The sequence below is a fragment of the Urocampus carinirostris genome, chromosome 13 (assembly GCF_059441175.1).
Source record: "Urocampus carinirostris isolate Australia breed hairy pipefish chromosome 13, RoL_Ucar_1.0, whole genome shotgun sequence".
NCBI classification, from domain to species: Eukaryota; Metazoa; Chordata; class Actinopteri; order Syngnathiformes; family Syngnathidae; genus Urocampus; species Urocampus carinirostris.
In genome coordinates, this window is record NC_142361.1 from 19,742,493 (window position 1) to 19,763,675 (window position 21,183).

The following is a 21,183-nucleotide window of genomic DNA, read 5'->3' on the forward strand; positions in this document are numbered from 1 at the left end:
CTATCTCTATCTCTATTTCTATCTATCTCTATCCGTCGATCTATCTCTATCTCTATTTCTATCTATCTCTATCGATCTATCTATCTCTATCTCTATTTTTATCTCTATCCATCTATCCTTCTCTATCTCTATTTCTATCTCTATCCATTTATCTCTATCTCTATTTCTATCTCTCTCTCTCTCTCTCTCTCTCTCTCTCTCTCTCTCTCTCTCTCTCTCTCTATCTATCTATCTATCTATCTCTATCCATCTATATCTCTATTTCTATCCATCTATATCCATCTATCTATCTCTATCTCTATTTCTATCTATCTCTATCTATCTCTATCTCTATTTCTATCTCTATCCATCTATCTATCTATCTATCTATCTCTATCTATCATCTATATGTGCGTGGATGGTTCAACGGTGAAGGACTAAATAAATAGACTAATGAATAGAGAAGATGGACACTTAGATGGATTAATGGCTTGGTTGAAAAAAACGTGTAGATGCTTTTAAGGACTAGGTGAGTGTCTGGAATGAATAAATTAAATAACAATTAGATAACATCCAATCATTTAGGCCAATAAATAGTTAATATTCTATAATAAACACCCTTTAAAGCAGTGATCCCCAATCCCCAGGCTACTGCTTGATATTGGGCCATGTGTCAGTTGCTTCCAGGCCATGCAGAAAGAAAAATGAGTTACAGTACTTTTTGCCCATTTTTCACAAAGAGAGACAGGGCTTTTGATCTATAGTCAGTGTTTTTGCGTTTTGAGCCATACAACTGTCATTTTGGAAGCAAGGATACCCGTCCGTGGAAGATACAGGCGAAAGATGAATCATGCCAAAGTTCTGCACTCATAGCCAATCGGGTCGTAAAATTGCCAACTGCATCCCTATATGTCAGGGGTCTCCAGGTAGCCCCCTAAGACCACCAAAGTAGCCCTAGGACTGGTCCTAAAAATAACTCACCAATTCTGGGTCTTTGTGGTATTTCATGTGACTATTTTAGTGGTTGAGTCAGTCTATTTAACCATTCCAATAACGAACTTGGTAATAACATAGTAACAACATAGTGGTAACAGGATAAGTTATTTCAGAAATTCATCTAAACTGGTGGTCCTTTGCTCTAATTAGTAACTAGAAGTAGTTCTCAGCTTCAAAAAGGTTGAAGACCCCTGCTCTACATCATGATGCACAGATGGTAAAAAAATGAGAAGGATGTTAAATTTGGTTCATGGAATTATTTGGTCATTGATTTATTCTGTGAGTTGGCATTTTTGATTACTTCGCATGCAGATCGATGTGACCATTTTTTTCAAATGTTATGAAAGTGACCAGAGTGTGTTGCACTGAATCCACGTAGAGTTGCCCATGTCATGTGATTGGCGATGTTAGAGGACACACAAATGTTGCACAATGGATTTATGCTCGTCGATGTTACCGCACTGTAAGACGCACCGGATTACAAGGCGCACCCCCAAATACTGGACTACAAAGCATTTTGAATTAAAATTACTGTAAGAGCTACTGTATTTAGAGAAACCTGGGTCACAGTGGTGAGAGCGTCAAACCTTTACTCGCTAGACCACTACTGATCAAGATGAATTATGAAGAAGCATTCCATTGTATGCTAGAGCGGAATGTTAAAGATTGGAGGAAAAAAGGCATCCTAATAGATATAAATGGAGCAGCAGTAGCCCAGGAGGTAAAGCACTCGTCTTGGGATCAAGACGTTGCAGGTTCGATTCTCGGCTCCTCCGTGTTATATGCCTGAGTGTCCTTAGGCAAGACAGTGAATCCCTAGTGCCCCCCAATAAGGAGGTAATAATCTCGCACGGCTGACGATGCTATCGGTATGTGTGTGTGTGTGTGAGAATGGGTAAATGTGAAGCACATTGTAAAGTGCTTTGAGAGGTCTTCCCTGACTTGAAAAGTGCTATATATTTAATATTTAAGCTATTTAAGCTCAGTGCTATTTAAGCTCGGTGCTCTCACTCACCCTTTGACAGTCCGTCAAGGAACCTCTGCACCCGCAATACGGGTGTTTTGACTTTGTTTGGTTTCCTGCTTGTGTTTCCTGTCCGGTATTGTTCCCTATTGTCTATTGTCTGTCACAGACCAGAACGGAAACAGGACTCAATTGCATACGTTTCTCAGTTTTTATTGAAAAGAGAGTGGGAGTAAGGCTTGCTTGCTTGCTTGCTTTATCCGAGGACTGGCGGAAAATGGGAGCGAGCGAGGTGGGAGTGACACTTCCGTGTCGGACGAAGACAGGCGGGAATGGGAAGTCGTTTGGCCGGGGCTGGAGATCAGAGGCGATGTCAAGTTCGTAATCGGGGTCGTAGGCAGGAGGCAGGCAGAACAGGTGTAATCAGGTCCAGAAACGGGTCAAAAACGGAGATCAGGCAGGAGACAAGTTTTAACAGGGATGGAGTCGGACGGGAACGCTCACTGAGTGAAACGCAACAACTCGCAACGATCTGACAAAGTCTGAATTGAAGCCGGGGGCTTAAGAAAGATGTGGCCACCAATCAGCTTGTCCGGGCTGTTGGTGCCAGTCAAGCCGCCGCAGGTGTTCCCAATTGGCCATTATGACATTGTCTATTTTGTCCTGTTTAATATCAATCTCCAGTATCGTGTTGTTATCGGACTCCAGTCTCCAGTGCCTGATATCAATGCTGTCCATCCCGTCCTGTCCGGTATCGACCCCATTCGTCCGATATCTGCTCGTGCAATTGGTATCGATCTCGTCGGCCTCTGGCTTCCTGACGTTCCACGCCAGACTGCTGCCTTACGTCTTTCGCCCAACGATCGCCGGATCACTGGCGTTTGGGCTAACGTGCATTACTGCCCCATTTCCCGTGAAATAAAGCTTGCGTGGGAAACATCACGCATCTGGGTCCTCCTTCTGTTCCGGTTCTTGACATATCTTTCTGGACACTTAATGTTTTGTACATTCTCTAACATTCGTTTCTGGCAACATGAGTAAAAATAATGTGATCATGAGATAAGAAATTAAGGCCTTTACTCTTGATCTAGTGGTTAAATGTCGCTGGTTTAGCCGCTGCAACATGAGTTACGAATGAAGTTTTTGGATCTTGGTCAGCAATGTTATTTGACTGATCGGTCATTGCACAACTACGGCAGTATACTGTGGAACTTTGTGTAGTAACTCACACGTATAAATACTCTATGTATTTCCAAACGTATCAACCGCATTTTTTGGCGTATAAGGCGAACTTTCAAATTTCTTGCCAATTTGAGTTCTTTGCGTGCTTCTTACAGTTAAGGAAATATGGTCTTATTATTCCTGTTATTGGTATAGTTGTTATCGTTTTATTTTCAATTATCATTTTAGAAAAATTACAAAGATAATTAATGCTGCCCTTTGGTCGGGCTATAAATATATTGGCGGATATTTAACTGTCTGTGGTACAGAAAGATTAGGGATCCCTGCTTTAATTGATTTGTTTTAAGTTACTATTGATAATAACTGTGCAGCCATCTCAGTGTAAGCATTATATGTTTTTTTTTGTCTTCGAAGTAAAATCTGTCGTCCATTTGTGGTGCCACTAACATAAGTGCTGTGATGTATAATTGAGTTTCGTGTTCTGCCACTGATGTCCACCATTTACTCTCTTTTGACCCCTGTTCCCCGTTGCTCATTGAGAGGAAGCATTACCTGGCAAAAATATAAATCAGGGCCACACACTCTGTGAATTGAGCAATACAGTTGCAAGAAATGTCAATCCATTCCTGCACCGTAATCCTTAAAAAAAACTAATTGTGCAAAATGTCACTGGATGTGACATGCACTGTATATCGCCTCTGCTTGGTCAGATTAGTAAGCGATCAAGCAATTTCGTTGACACTGCACTGAAACTACGATGAGAAAAATGTGTTTTATTAGTATTGCCTTGGCGGCACGGCGCATGAGTGGTTAGTGCGTCCGCTGCACAGTTCTGAGGTCAAAGGATCAAATCCTTCCTGTGTGGAGTTTGCATGTTCTCCTCGTGCTTGCGTGGGTTTCCTCCGGGCACTCCCGTTTCCCCCCAGATTCCAAAAACATGCATGTCAGGTTAATTAGCCGGTTCAAAATGTCCTTAGGTGTGAATGAGCGAGTGAGTTGTCTGTCCCTGTGTGCCCTGCGACTGTCTGGCAACCAGTTGAGGGTGTCCCCTGCCCACTGACGGAAGATAGCTGGGATGGGCTCCAGCACCTCCGCGCTCCTACTGTGGATAAGCGGTGCAGATAATGGATGGATGGATAGTATTGCGTTTTAAAAAAAAAACTACTTGTGACCACGGAATAATCACATATCATGCACGTTTGCTTTATCTGTAACAGTGTGACTCCACTGGACAAGCACTTTCCTTGTGGGATTTGAGCACTCTCCTCTTTTTTTTCTGCTGCAGAGCTACATGAAGTGATTACAAATGGTAGTGTCACAGTTTATCGGCACATTTTGTTTCTCTGTTCATTTCCCTTTGTCAGCTTGACTCTTGCTATAAGTGTCACTCCATCTAGACAAGGCATGGTTCAGTTTTATGTGTGTCATTCTCGGGAAGGTGTGGTAAGCGTACCTGACAACCGTGCATGACTAAAATGTGCATAAGTAAACCTAAATAAAATTCATTCTTACCCCCAAAATCCGGGTTTAGTAGGTCAAGTTATTGTAAAAATGAAAAACGAACGGTCAACTGCAGCCCTCAACGTCATGAGTCTATAAACCAGGGGTCATCAACGTTTTTGAAGCTGAGATCTACTTTTTTGGTTACTGATTGGCACGAAGGACTACCAGTTTGATATGCATTTCTAAAACCTATCCTGTTGTTCCTATATTATTACCGTATTTTCCGCACTATATGGCGCACCATGTTATAAGGCGCACCTTCAATGAATGATATATTTTAAAACTTATGCCATACATAAGACGCACCCCATTATAAGGCACTATAAGTGCATGCTGGTTTAAGATCAGGTAATTGTGCAATTTTGTAATTGTAATCCTGTGCAGTCCTTCGAGACATTTTTGGGATTAAGGGCTATTTACGGTAAATAAATGTGACGACTTGACTACAGTAGAGAATGTAGTTACTTTATGCAACCTCTAGATGTTGCCACGCTCAAGGGAATGTCAACAAAATATTCAAAAAGGTCAAACTTTATTAACAAACAAGCTTTCCACAACTCCATTCACTCCCAAAATAAATAAACAGCCGTTTTATTATTTTCTCTGAGGTAAAGCATTTTCGTGACACATCTTTGACATCTTTGAACAACATCGACATATCATTTTATTTTTTGTCCATTTAGTCAACACGCAAAGAAAAAAACGTCTGATACTGTTATTTTAAATGAAACGTTAGTGCAATCGCAATAAAGTGACACTCGTAATGTGCAAAAACAACGAGTGCAAAGCAATAACATAATAACTGTAAAATGTAAAACGTAAACACACAAAAGAAAAACAAAGATCACTCTATAAGCTCCTCATCGACGAATCCCTCGAATTCTTCTTCTGCTGTGTTCGAATTGACCATATCTCAGTCCTTACTTGGCGGAGCTTATCTTCATCCTTTCTCCACTTCCGTACCATCGATTCATTTAAGTTTAACTCTCTCGCTGCCGCTCTATTGCCGTGTTGTGCTGCGTGACTGATCGCTTTGAGTTTAAACTCGGCGTTGTACGCGTGTCTCTTAACAGGAGCCATTTTCTTATACAAATGCACGTATGAAAGAGAATCTCGCTCTCTCTCTCTCTCTCGCTCTCTCTCTCTCTCAAACGTGACATTCTGAATAATTCTGCGTTTGTTTAAGGTAAATTGTGCTTTACATCTTCACCAGTCATAACCCTGGATTCAGACAAATACTGTATTTGTTGAATATGAATTAAGCAGTTTAATGGGGTAGCCATTTTGCCACTTAGTAAACAAATACAACACGAGCCCCGGCAACTACCAATCGTTTAATATTTCCCAGTATGCACAGCGCGAAAAATGGAGTCGGCGGCTTTTTCTCGTAGTTGCGAGACCTTGCGAATTTAATATTGAGCCATATATAAGGCGCACTGTGTTATAAGGCGCATGGTCAGCTTTTGAAAAAAAACAAGACTTTTAGGTGCGCCTTATAGTGCGGAAAATACGGTACTATGCTATTACCACGTTGTAATTATTAAAAGTTGAGTTAAATTAGGCCCACTCAACTACTAAAACAGCATGCCATTTTGAAATCAAATTCCTTGGAAAAATCACAATTTTCAGACAGCAGGCTACTCAAGTTTTTAGGGGGCTACCTGGTGCCTCTGGGCACTGTGTTGGAGACCCCTGCTTTAAATAAACTAGGCCAAATTATATCTTTAATGACCTTTTACAAAGACTCTTTTCAAGGGCGCATTGAATACAAACACATTTAAAGTGACACCGTACACTTAGCAAAGAAAGAAATGACTTAAAAAAAATCATAGTACTTTGAGCTTAAGAACTGCTGTACTTACTGAGTAAATTGTGCACAACGAAAGGGTTAAAGCGGAAATTCAAAGGCTATGGCGCACATGTCAGAACTTTTGCAAGACTAAATAGGTCAAGAGACATTGCGCATGTCTAAATGTGCACCAGAGACATCTACAAGTTGTCTCTTAAAGGCACAGCAGGGAAATCTGCACAAAATGCAAAAAACTTGTTAAAAACGTCTTATTCATTTCCAAATATGATCGTGTAGAAATATTTTAGCAGAAGGTCGTGGAAATAGGACAAAATTATATAAGTTGACAGGTTGTGAAAATGAGACATTTACTCAATTTTTGGAAAAGCCACATACTCTTTTTTTTTCTCCCTATATGAAATTTAATTCAATTTGCAAGAGAAGTAATGAATTTTTGACACTAAAGCACAGCAATATACTTGCTTTTTTGGTTTTGTAATATATTTTTATTTAATTTATATTTTTAAGACACATTTTTGTTCGATAACCGGCAATTATGTAATAACAATATACTTTTTTAGGTGAAGTAGTATCACATATGATATGGTTAGAGAATTAACTGTTAGGTGTTTTAATTTAATTTCCATAGTTATGTGTTCTTTTCAATTGTTGCCAATGACATGTTTTTTTTCTAATTTTGCTGGGTTAATTTTTCACAGTGGATTCGTTACTTTTGGTTCATTTTCCTGATTGGTTTGGTTTTTGATTTTTGTGTTATACAAACGTGTACCATTTGTGTGCACAATTTAAAAAGGAAAATTTTTTTAATACAATTTCAGAAAACAGTGATACATATGAAAAGGTCAGTTTATTCATGCAAAATGTCAAAATAATAACAACCACTTGAATTTATTCCTTAGAGCAGGGTGTCAATCTTGTGGCCCACGGGCCAATTACTGCCCTAGGGATGATAGTTTGAGGCCCCTGTCTAAACATGGAAAGATTATTGTAAGTGCAGCCCACGTGAATCAATCACTACTGACTCGGTAATTGATTTTCATGTTGAGTCTTAATGTTTCTAATTTTTAGACGTCGTGTAGAAAACAGTCAAATGTTTTAAACAGCGCTTTTGTTGCGGGACACTTCATTTCACACGGAACCTAGTTCCGGGGCCCGCCAAGTAAATTTTATACAATGTAGCGTGATATGAAAAATACTGATTGTGAAGCAAAACCAAGAATTGAAATTATTAATATGAAATTAATAATTGACTGTTGTTGAGCAATCTTGGACTGTCAGGACCAGAACGGAAACAGTACCCAACGGCGTTACGTTTCTCACAAGTTTTATTCAAGGGAAGAGGAAGGGCTGCACCCACGATACGATGTTTGCTGAGCGCAGGAATCAAGCCGCTCTCGTACTCGGATTGTGATCCGAACACGGAAGTGGATCCTCGGTGGTGTCAGAGGCGGAAAACTGGTCGGTAGCCGGGACTGGGAGAGTAAAATGTGGTCGGGGTCGGAAACGAATCTTAAGCTCGAACGGGTAGTAGATGTAGTCGGGAACAAAAATAGGTCGTAAGTTGGGACGGGAGAGCAGACATGGTCGGGATCAAAACGGGTCGTACATCAGTAATCATGACATGGAGTGAAGAAAGAACTGAAAGATGCCACAAGTTGGTTGACTCTATGCCACACAGATGTGAAGCAGTTCTAAAAATCTACAGTCATGCAACTAAATATCAGGATTTCTAAATCCTACCTTTTTTTTTTGGGAAATACAAAATAGTTTTGAGTTTGTACAGTCAACAGCAGACATTGCTATTTTTTTTCAACACACCCTTTTGAACTATATGCCCAATTGCACAGCCTGCAGAGCGTGCTTATTATGAATGCTGGGTCTTGTTTGTTTTCTTAGGATCTTCTGCACCTACTGGTAACTTGTTTGGTGTGTAACAACAAAAAAAGGGCTAAGGACCAGGGATATTCTGGTCAGTTACGTTGCACTGCTATTATTTGAACAGCACTGTAGTTAACTATAATAACAGTCCAACCTTGCTTATGACACTGCATGTTTTTTCTCGACTGAGAAACACCTCAGGCAATGAGCTGATGGGAATCGAGGCTTTTTCTACATTGGCAATACCGCATTGGCCACACTACAGATAGAAAGAGACATGGATATTCTGTAGAGTGTGCTGTACCTCTAGCAGAAGACGGTAGAAAAGGGGGAATCGGGTCCAGAGGTCATTGCTGTGTAAAAAAGAAAAAAAAAGAAAAAAAATGCACACGAACAGACTTAAAAGGAAGCACATACTACGAGTCAAGGAGACGGAGAGACAGGACATCATTTGAAAAAAGTCAATTGTGTATTGAATCCCTGATGGTTGTGCTGTGAAAAAGGTGGAACTTTGGCATAGTTGAGTTGTAAAAGTTATGGAGTTATCAGTGACTGCATCTTGGAGCAGAAAGTTGGAGGGTCAGATTATTTCTTGCAAAGTTTTAGGTGGGTGAGAAAAAGCTAAGACTACAATTAGGGCTTAGCGCTCCACATCTCAGAGGACATTGTCAAAGATCCCAAAAAGTGGGTATGTCGTTTAAGTTGTTCCATTATATGTGAACAATGTCCAACTGAGTTCAAAGAGACTTTATAATATCATATATTTTTTAAAAATATGATTACAATTATTATAAATGTTATTAAAAAAATTCACCTTAACTAGCTGTTTTATTTTTTCATTTTTAAATACAAATTTCTCGGCCTCCAAGTATTTATGAAATATGCATATTTTTATTTTTGCTTATTCAAATCAATATTGTTTTTCTTTTCATGGATTATAAAATAATATATTGTTATAATAACAATGATAAAATAATGTCATCATTAATACTGATAATGTTGTTCCTTTCTTTCTGAATAAGATATATTTGGGACTTGTTTATAGTATATATATATATATATATATATATATATATATATATATATATATATATATATATATATATATATGTATATAAGCACTCTTTTTACATTTTAGCAGAGACATCACCATAATCTTTAATTGAACAACACTGAAGAAACATAGTTTTGACATAGTCTGTGTAAAGCTTATATAACAGTCTACATGTATTTTTTTCCTTTAAAAAACTCAAAATATAGCCATTAATATCCAAACCCCCGGTAAAAAAAAAGTGAGTACACCCTTAAGTTAAAGTTCCTAAAGTTCAATATTTTTCGTGGGCAATATGATTTTGCAGAACCACTTTAATCCTCCTGGCAATGGATATCACCAGAGCCTCACAAACTGCCACTGAAATGCTCGATGACTGAGCTGGGGGATATTCAAGATCTTGTGCTTTTCCACTTTCCGCTTGAGGATGACCCAAAGATGTTCTATTGAGTTTAGATCTAGAGACATGCTTGGCCAGTCCACCCCCTCTACCCTTAGCCCCTTTAGAAAAGCCTTGGTCATCTTGTATTCCTCACCTGGTTGCCGTCACAAATGTTTTCATACCATTTGAGCGAGATAAAATGATCTTTGTCTCATTGTGTCAAAGTGATGTTTCTTCAGTGATATTCTGTTAAAAAATATAATAAAATTTCTGAAGAAATGTTAGGAGAGTACTCACTTTTGTGGCACACCGCAGGTTGAAATGAATGAAGTGCTGTGATTTCGCATTAAAGCAAAGGAAGTAGATTTGGCATGGTTGTAGGTGACATGTCCCCACCAATTTGAGTGATATGTTCTGTCCACACCAATATTATATGATCACTGAAAAAAAGAGTTTAATCATGTTCCCTGCTGAAGCGCTGACGCGTAGGAGCAACATGATTAGCTCTATCTTTCGCCTATTTCATGAGAGTCTTAGGTTTGATTATGATGTGGTCCTCTCCGATGCCAAAACCAAAACTTTTGTCCATACATTGAAGATATATCTTACAATCTTCAAAATTCTTCTAGGTGCATTCCAGTTCAACATTTGAGGACTACTGTTCTCCCTTGATCAGCGTGATGAGAACTGCCTCGTGAAACTGTTTGAGAAATAGATCTCAAATAATCAAATAGATCTGAACAACTTATGTGACTGAGTGTGCTTGGGTGTTTATTTCAGTCTTTGACAAGGTAAACCCGTTTTAGCATTTTAGAGGGGGAAAAAGTCTCAATGAATAAGTATATAAAGCCAGGTAGTGTTGCCTCCCAGCGTCAGTGAGTTTATATGATAATAAGCTCCATTCTCATTTGCATGTCATTTTGTTTTGTGACCTGTTCAAACAAAATATAGTACTCAGATAAACTATTTCTTGTAAGATCACCTCCAGAACACAGAAAACAATTTTTCCTTCAAATCCACGTATAAATAAAATACCATGCAATAATCTTCATTTCAAAGGTGTAATAGAATCCATCTTAACCAGTTACCAACTCCACAAAGTAGATCTATTGGTTTTTCAGAATGTATTAGCTGCTCTGTAGTGGGCATTGGAAAGTGATGGTATTGCACACCCACTGGACAACCCAAATGAGATCTTGTACAAGAACTGAATACAAATATTAGAAACCTTACTCAGTATGTTGTACAGAAAACTGCGACTTCATTTAAAACAAAGAGTCTGAATTATATTTAGTGATTACTAGCGTTATAAAGTTAATAGATGCGTAAAACTTAATTAATCTGGTATTATCATAATTGTTATTATAATGATGAATATCACAACATGGATGTGACTATTATTGTTATTATTATTAGTATTATTGGTATCCAAATAATGTAAGTGAGCCTTATCAATAGATGGGTCAAGCTAATAATTAAGCTTATTATTTTTGCAACGAATATCATGACTATTATGTTGTTGTTGTTATTATTATTAATTAAATGTTAATTATTATTACAATTGTTGAAAATTGTTCATGTATAACTGCCACCATCATATTATGCAAATCCATCACAATCTAGACTTATATTTATAAACAAAAACTTTGAGATCAATAAATATGTTGGTGAGGGTGGTGAAAAACAAACAAAAACTTAATAAATGGGGATACAATCAGATAGATATAGTTATTTAAAAGAACACAAAACAGACATATGCTTTACATCTCAGAGTTAGGGCAGACAAGTGGGAGCTTAATCCTGGAGGCATCTCGCTCAAGCTCCCGTACCTTGTCTTTTTAATGCACAGATCAGGACATTCAAGAATGGTGGTCCTGCTGTCTGGGTGACCTCTAAGGTAACAGGTCCAAAGATACTTGTATGACGGACAACACACACGACATATCAGTCAGTTTCACCATGAGCACCCAAGAGAACTATGTTATCATACTTGATATTCTAATCATACAATATGCTGGTTTAAGATCAGGTAATTGTGTAATTTTGTAATTGTAATCCTGTGCAGTCCTTTGAGACATTTTTGTGATTAAGGGCTATATAAATAAATGTGACTTGACTTGACTTGACTTGAATACGCTGAAAATGTATGGAATAAGCAAAGATGATGATAATGAAGGAAATAGTGATGATAGTGATGATGATGATAATGATAATAAACCGAGTCAATGTAAATATATATATTCATGAGTTATTTTTTTTATAGATAGATAGATAGATAGATAGATACTTTGTTCATCCCCGAAGGGAAACTATATCTAAATACACAGAAAAGCTCCTGTAACTGTGAGACACAATGATTAATAAAGTCAAAGGGATAGGATTTAACAAGCATATGCTTCTTCCTACTCCCTTTCGAACAAGTACGTTAACATTGTGTGTTTTATTTTTTTCCGATTTGTTGTTTTGTTTTTGCTTTTGTTATGTTATGTTCGAAAGCAACATTTAATTAATTAATTCATTCATTCATTCATTCTTATTTCCTGGTCAATCAAAATAAAGTATGTTTCCTACCTATGTTTGCTTACACAAAATTACTATAAGGACTTTAAGGACTAGTAGGGGCACTAAAAACTCCAAATTGGCTAGAAATCTGAACATGAGCCTCACAGTCCGGTGCACCTTAAATGTGGACAGATTTGGTATCGCGTTACCTTAATTTTGCTAACTAACTATTAACTATATCAATGTTGCCTATTTTTGCACTACCACATATTGCACTAATACGATCCCAAAACTGTATGTAACATCCAACATGCCCACACTTTCTTTTGTAAATATTGTGGAAATTTTAACCTTTATCTTCTCTGTTCCTTTATCTTCTTTGCTTTCTTTTATCCTCACTGTTAAATGTGAACTGGAGTGCCAAGTCCAATTTCGTTGTTACAATATGTTCAAACCATTTTGTAACAATGACAATATAGGTATATTCTATTCTATTCTATTCTATTCTATTCTATTCTATTCTATTCTATTTATCAGTCAATACATTTGATTGGTGACCAGAATTACTTAAAATGTTCCCTACAGCAATGGTCAGGGCATAGTGCTTTTATTTCCTGGCAGCGAGGGACATGGATGATTGATCAATGCAACAGTAATATGACAAAGATTGTGACAGGGGGGGTTTGTAAGGTTTATTGTTCTATATTCCTTATCAATTATCCATTATCCGTCATCGGTCAAATCATAATACGTTACAAAGCCAAGGGGCCGAGACACTTGCTCTCAGCCAAGAGGCTGAGTCAAGGTCCTAGCCCTATAGCCTTGTTGCGATCAGTGCTAATGCACCGTTCCCGGAGGTACTGCAATACCGGGCCGATGCGTGGAGTGGACAGAGCAAGCCCTTATTCCATCTCCCGATTGCAAAAATCGATTGGAACTAATTGTCCTTCAGGTTAACATCAAATCCTATTTACTGGACCCAAGGTATATATACAACACATGAAAAGTTAGGTCTTATCTCATTATCACACTATTTTTACTCATGCTCCAAAATATGGTTAAGAGAATGTTGTTTCAAATTTTTCTCAGCTCAATCTAAGTATTGAATGTGACAAATGTTTTGAATATGTGTGACCATGTTTGTTTTTATTTTGAGGACGGCCAATTTATTTCCTACAATACTATACCTTTCTTTCAGTTTTGAATGACGGAATTACTTCCTACAATGCTTTCTTGCCATACGGTCCAGAATATCATGCATTTCGTAAAGACTTTGCGAGCTAATCCACGGACCGGTTTAATTTTCCCAGCCAAACAATAACATCAACAATTTAGTTCCGTGACTGAAAAACAGTGTAATGATGAGATAATTTGCCACCTCTATTCAAGTGGTTCATTGGATGGTATCTCGTGCACTTTATGATTTCCATTGTATCCAATCCTGTGTAATTGTATGCAACTGTGTACAATTGTAGACTCTGTCTGATCAATTAATGTGCAAATGCGGCACTTTATCATTTTTTTTTTGTTCAACCCGAATCCTTCCAGTTTTTCAAATCCCATGCGCCTTTTAGTCCAGTGCGCCTTCTATATGGGGAAAAAAATACATCGCAAATGACTATTTTAGAGGGGTGCGACATATAAACTGGTGCGCCTGATAGTGCGGAAAATATGGCATTAACAAGCAATGGCAATGAAAAATAGCCTGTTTGCTTCTCTGTCAAGTTGGATAATTTTCCATATGAATGAGTCAGGTGTTGCAAGACTTGCTGATGCGGTCTGTCCTTGTCGCCCTCCCAGAGGATTGACCCATCTGCCTCACCTCTGTCTCTATGGAAGCATGTGGCATGCTGGACTTGATTACCTTTACATTTAAACAAACAGCCGGAGCTATTTGGAGGCACTGAGCCATGAGATGTGACAGGGTGGTTTGGGTCAAACTGTTGGGGGACAAGACTCATCAGAAGATAAGGATCTTATTTGTTTCTATCCTCCACTGATAATAAAGATGCAAACACTTACAGAGACCCTGAAGCAGGGCTCACCAGTGCACTCTAGCACATAAACGGCATCAATAAGTCGACAGCTTATTGCCAAATCTTTACTGTATTTTGTAGACTGGGGTCGGCAACAGGCAGCTTTGGAGCTGCATGCGGCTCTTTGGCGCCCCCAGTGACTCCCTGAGGTTTTTTCAGAAATGTTTGATAGTCGAAAAGGTTTTGGTTTCTGTACATGCCGCAAACAGTTTTAACATTTTCCCATCAATAAAGACATATACAGTGTATGTATATATATATATATATATATATATATATATATATATATATATATATATATATATATATATATATATATATATTATATATATACACATTACATTTGCCTTTCTTATAAGGCTTATACTTATATAAAGTTTTTCAGTTTTTTAAACCCTAAACATACGTTTTTTTTTTTTTTTTTTTTTATTGGATCCAATACGTCTTTCAACATTTTGTCCACTACTTCTATCTGATCCCTGATAATTTTGAAACAAACCAGCTAAATGTCAGAATAATGTCTGCATGTGTTTATTCATGAATACATATTTGATAAATAGGATGTTTTTTTTCTCGTGCATGGCCAAAGTATCAGGTAGAAACTCTACCGGCGGATAAAAAAAGATAAAATCTGTTTTATTCTCTTCCTGGTATGGTCGCCCTACTATCTTTTTTAACTTTTAACTGTCTCGCTATAGAAGATGACACTATTTTAATGCAGAAAATGCAAGTAGAATTTTTGAAAAAACATGTTTATAGTTTCATCTTGCAAAAGAAAGGATCAAATGTGAATGCCATTTTTAAATTGGAAATTATGGAGCTATCAACTAGTAGTGACGGAAGAACGAATCTTTAAACAACGTGTTGTTGACTTTTAGACAATGTGGCCTACATTTAATTATCAATTTTAATATTTCACTAAATTCTAACTTTTACCTCTAGCAAAAAAACTTGAAAATAAATAAAATAAATATAACCTCTAAATTATCTGATTTGGCAGATACCTGTTCATTAAGACATTTTTTTTTACCAAAATAATAAGTTTTTGGAATAATACTATGCTTCTTTTTATTGTATTTTACTACAGAACAAGGTTAACTCTATGGTAAAACCTGTAAGGAATTGTCAAGGTTAAAAATTGAGATTGTACAAAGGTAAAGAAAGACACACACTCTGAGTCAGAGATTAGGTTTAGGGTAGCCCTTAAATTACATTCCCCTAAATATGCTTCTAAGATCGGCTCAGAGAGGAATCACACACATTCTAAACCTACAGGCTCATTTCTTAAAAACACAGGCGTAAAACAAAACATCTGATTGGCTTAAACAAGATCACATAAATACACGAAACAAATCTGATTGGCTTAGACACAATCACATGAATACATGAAACGATATAATGCTGGTCGCTAGATGGCGTGCGAGCATGATAATAGACAGTAAGAAAAGTGAAACTTTTGTAACATAAAAGTACAATGAGTTAACCTAGGGAATGTAGAAGGGAGGCAAGCTTGTGACCAGACTTCCCGGTACTAAAGTGAAGAATATCTTGATTAAGATTTAGCGGGCCCCAAGATGATACAATTGTTGTAAAATAAAAACAGCACCTGGATATAATTTTTGGCTTTGTTAAGGTACTTTTGAGGATACAATCATACAAAGGCACATTCAAACTATAATCGAACTGTCACTTCTCTTACTGTAACTTCTCTTACAGGAATCCCTAATCTTTCCATAAATAAGATACGCTTTTTATGTTACAAAATATTTTCTGTAAGGGTCAAATTCTCTGAGGCATCGTAAATATTCAAATGATGTAATTCATTGCAGTCAGTATGAGGGTGAGTTTTATAAAACATTGACTTTTATAGTAATAGATCATGGTGCAACTTCTCAACGAGTAACAATCATTCTATCAAACTGTTTCAAATAAGATATTTTTTATTTTTCGCCTTTTGTGGAATTACTTTAGGGCAACTCAAAACAGACAGCCATAGACAAGTAAAATTGGAGTTTGGAGAAAATAAGTGGCTTTTTAAGGCTGAAGGTATCATGGCAGTCGGCAACTGAGAAACAGAAAAACAATAATGGCCCAGAGAGTCTGAGGAAAATGCCAACAAACAAGAATCATTGTCAGCTGTTCAAAAGGAAAAACGGTTTTACAATTTAGCCGCTGTAATGACCCTAAAATATAAATGTTCTTCACACTTAAATTGTCACCACACACTCCGAAAAGTATAAGTTTTAAACCAACATGTATTCAGTTCAACAGATTGATACTTTAAACATTACCTCCGTGGATTTGAAGCTTCATCATTCTTTACTAAGACCGTGAAAGTATTTTACAAAAAACCCACAAACTTTAAAATCAATATGAAAAATAAGCTACCGAGAGTGCCAGGACTTCAAAATTGGTGTATAATTCCTCTAGCTGCAGATGGGCAAATCATGCTTATTGAATTAGTGTAGGGGTGCCCAAAGTACTTTTTCGTCCAAAAAAATACTTTGCCAGGGATCCCAACAATATTTGCCAGTTTAGAAGGACATTTTCCTACAGAGAGTCTGTGAACGCTAATTTAATCAGTAATTTAATCTGTGAATAAAGTAATCCCTTGCTACTATGCACTTGGGTTATCAATGGGTCACTGCTTTGAGGATTTTGAATGTAATTGTTTTTAATGCCATTGATATTAATGTATTGTGAATTTTGTTCACAGCACACAGCACTCAGAAAAAAGCTATCATGGGGGGCAGGTTGGGGAGGCTTTACTGTCTGTATGCGCAACTGTGATAGGCTGGTGTTTGCGGTCAGTCAAAGAGGGCGCACAAGTCAATGGGTCTACCTTAAACAAACGGCGACAGCTAACTTCTAGCGGCTCATTACATTGAGAAGAAATTAGACAAATAAATCAAACTCTGAGGATAGTCAGAAGAGCGCAAAGAAATGTTGACCACCAGCAGGTTCTCCTTGGATTATTATCGGGTTTCGGATGTGACAGAGTCAGCGTTGGGAGAGAAGGCAATAGCAAAGCTGCAGGTCTGGTCTACTACCACGGCCAGGCTAACAACTTTCTTAAGCCGCCCCTGCCGACCCTGTATCTCATCAATGCCAGATCCATTACCTAAAAAAACTGATGACCTGAATTTGCAACCCGTGTAAATCACTACATTCGGGACGATTGTATTTTAATCATCACAAAGACCTGGGTCAATTCAAGGCTACCGGATGCTAGTGTGCAGCTAGCCGGCCCCTCTCTAAATTGCTCTCGTACCCTTAAAGAAGAAGCCCTCCATTTTGTATTGTGACGATAAAGACCATTCAATCAATTACTATTCTGTGTTCTGTGTTTTTATTTGTATATACAGTCGGTAAAGGCGTCATTTCATGGTAAGTTTGACCCTGGGGGCTTTTATGGAGGGTCGTCACCCCTTTGCAAAGTTTCAATTTTCGCGGGGAAGTCTGGTCCCCATTAATCAATAACCAAGAGATTAGCGTACTACCTGTTCGATCAACTGGTTGATCGTGATTAACTTAAGCACTCTCGCACCAGTTATAGTGATCTGTGATGTAAGTAGAGGTAAAAATAATTCCAGATTTTCAGATTCAACACCGTAGTTCTGATTGTGATTCACCTCAATTGTGATAACATATTTTGACCTCAACAACACAACCTCTGGCTTTTCGTTGTAAGAATGTGAATGGAATAAGCTTATGGGTTCTGATTTTGCCTAAATCAACCGACTAGAGGTTAGGAGGAGTGTGTATTTCTTTTGTTTGAGTAGCTTATAGGCCTTGAAATGAAGAGACATGCCCTGCATTTGGAATCTGGACCTAAGTGAGAAACGGGAGAGCCTAAGTAAGGACTTAGTGACGCTCAACAACTGAAGGGAACAGTAGAAAACCCATAAAAATATCCTCATGTCAATAAATAACAACTTACGCTAAAAAAAAACAGACATAATACCCAAATGCCCATTTACATCTCCAGACAATACCAAAGAATTAACCTGTCCAATGTTTAAATAGGTACAGTTAAGCTTGACATCAATATAATGGAACCAAAACCCTTTGATGAGTTTAGGGTTGAGTAGACACCCAAAATAAGGAGAGAAGACATCAATGAATTTTGAACTTGCAAGGAAAGCAAGAGACCATACAAAAACCTTCAAGATGCAAAAAAAATGAAAGCAATTCTAAAGGTCCTCACCTTCGCCTTTTTCTTGTTGTTAAAATGTCCTAGGTTACAAAAAGCAGATCAGTCACAAATGCTGTGGAAATCAAAGAACAGGAAATAGTGACAATTAGCTCTCAATAGTCAAAATAACATAAGGCCCTTGCATCTCAAGCAATCTACTTTGCAGGTGTCCAATAGTAAAAACAGAATCAGATTCCTCACTTTAAGAACGCAGAATAAAGAAAATGTCCTACTTAACATCAAATAATTTTGCTATCACCCTTCAAAAATGTTATACGATACATTAAAAAAAAAATCCAGTTGACTATAAACGATCGTCTTCAAAGTTAAAATAAATTCTAAAAAAAATATAAAAAACACAAATATAAGTCAGTATTGTGAACCAACATGTCCAACATGTCAGCTCAGAAAAAATCAAACAATGGCAGGACAGCATGGTGCCATTGTGAACTTTAGCACTTTTTCAACAACCAATTGGAATTTGTTTACCTTCGTTTATTTTCATCTTTGCGTCATTGTTATTATTACTATTTTAAAAACATCCTTTCATCCATCCATTATTTGCACCGCTTATCCTCAGTAGGGTCGCGGGGGTACTGAAAACCATCTCAGTTTTCTTTGGCAGTGGGCAGGGAACACCCTGAACTGGTTGCCAGCCATTCACAGGGCACACATAGACAGACAACCAATCACTCACTCAATTTGGACCCGTCAATTAACCTGAAATGAATGTTTTAGGAACGTGGGAGGAAACCGTAGTGCCCGGAGTAAACCCAAGCAGGCACAGGGAGAACATGCAAACTCCACACAGGAAGGCTGGTTGCTGTATTTGAACCCATGACTTCAGAACTGTACCGCGGAAGCGCTAACCGCTAACCGCTCAGTCGCCGTACTGTGAATTTTAAAAACAAAAAACCTCTTGAGAAGACATGAGCTTTAGCACTACATAGTGTCTTTCTGCATGTGCCCCTGCCACTGGTTCATTAGGTAAACAAATACAGGCAATAAAATGTAAAACTAACTGTATTTTGTCATTCTCTGGCATTAAAGGCACAGTGTGTAATATTTAGTGCTTCCCAGTGGTACAAATGAAACCAGTAAAATCAATACATTGCTTTGAGTAGGGCGGCACGGCGGCTGAATGGTTAGTGTGTTTGTGGCACATTTCTGAGGTCATGGGATCAAACGTTCCTGTGTGGGGTTTGCATGTTCTCCCTGTACTTGCATGGGTTTCCTCTAGGTTTCCACCCACGTTCCAAAAACATGCATGTCAGGTTAACTGGCCGATCAAAATTCTTCTAACTGTAAATGAGCGAGTGAGTTGTCTACACTTGTATGCGGAAGAACAACCAAGATTGGCTCCAGCACCCCCGCAACCCTACTGAGATTAAGCGGTGCATATAATGGATGGATGGATGAATGGTTGATTTGAATACTAGGGGAACATTTTTACTATCATACCAATGTTAACACTGTGCCTTGTATCACTGTCGCACATATTAGACAACACAATGCCATCTAGTGGTCATATATTACACATTATGGCTTTAAATAGTATACAAATAATGTTGCCTGCTCTCGACAGAACACAACATCCAAAAAAACAAGCGTTAAGACATTTTGTAGAACTTGAATAAAGGAGTGACAGCAGTTGAAGTCTGAATACAGCATTCCCGGTCACTGCTCGCTTCGATTCCTTTCCCGCATTCAGCCGTCGCTCATGGTTTATTTGGCATTCGCCGCAATGCCGTCTAGACATCAGCATTCCAGTCAACTAGAGAACTGCTCTTATTTGTTTTTATTGGAAATCTAGATGCTACTGTATGTGATATTTAGTACTCTACTAATTTGATTTCATCAATGAAATCATCTCTTGGGCTTTTCCTGAGAGCATGGTTATATTTTAAGCCTGACTCTCATCATTAGGCTTGTGTTATTGATCTCATTTGAATTTAGTGTTTCAATGAAAGTTGTTTATACAGACATTTTGATTTTACATCGAACCCGCCCAGTCCCCTTTTTTGTGACTTCATTTGTGTATGTCTACAGCAGGGGTGTCAAACTCATGTTAGTTGGGGGCCACATGCTAGAAGAAAAAAAAAAATCTCACGGGGGCGGACTTGTTAGAGAGAAAGGCAGAAAGAGAGATGGAGAGAGAGAGAGAGGCGGGGAGGGAGAGGGAGAGGGAGAGGGAGGGGAGAGAGAGAGGGAAAGAGAGAGAGAGGTGGAGAGAGAGAGGGCAGAGAGAGGAGGAGCTATAGAGAAGTAGCGAGAGAGGCGGTGAAAGATAGAGAGAGGTGGCAGAGAGAGGTGGAGCTAGAGAGAGAGAGCGAGAAAGAATGGGTAAGAGAGATAGAAAATGGGAGAAATGTAAGAGAAATAGAAAGAGTACAATAGAAAGAGAGAGAGAAAGAAAGATATAAAAACTAGAGGAAGAGGGAAAGTAATTGACAAACAGAAAGAAAGAAGGAGACAAACAGACAGAAATAAATGAATAAAAATAGATAAAGAAATATTAAGAAAAACAGTCAGCATGAGAAAGAGATTAATAAAGGGAGTGATAAAGAGCAAGAAAAAGAAAGGGAATGAGAAAGAGGAAGTGAGAAAAAAAGGAATGAGTGAAAGAGAAAGAGAAAAAACAGAGATGAATGAAAAAAGGGAGGAAAACAGAAAGGGATTAGGGGGAGAAAGAAAAAAGGTACAAA

The 21,183-nt window shown here is 38.0% G+C and overlaps 1 protein-coding gene and 1 pseudogene across 1 annotated transcript in view; one reads left to right on the forward strand and one right to left on the reverse strand.

Annotated features, from left to right (window-relative positions):
• Window positions 1-21,183, forward strand: part of cdh23 (cadherin-related 23) — a 330,854-nt gene that overhangs the window by 101,046 nt on the left and 208,625 nt on the right. The gene's annotated exons all lie outside the window — the stretch shown is intronic.
• LOC148353983 (U2 spliceosomal RNA) lies at window positions 13,083-13,258 on the reverse strand (annotated as a pseudogene).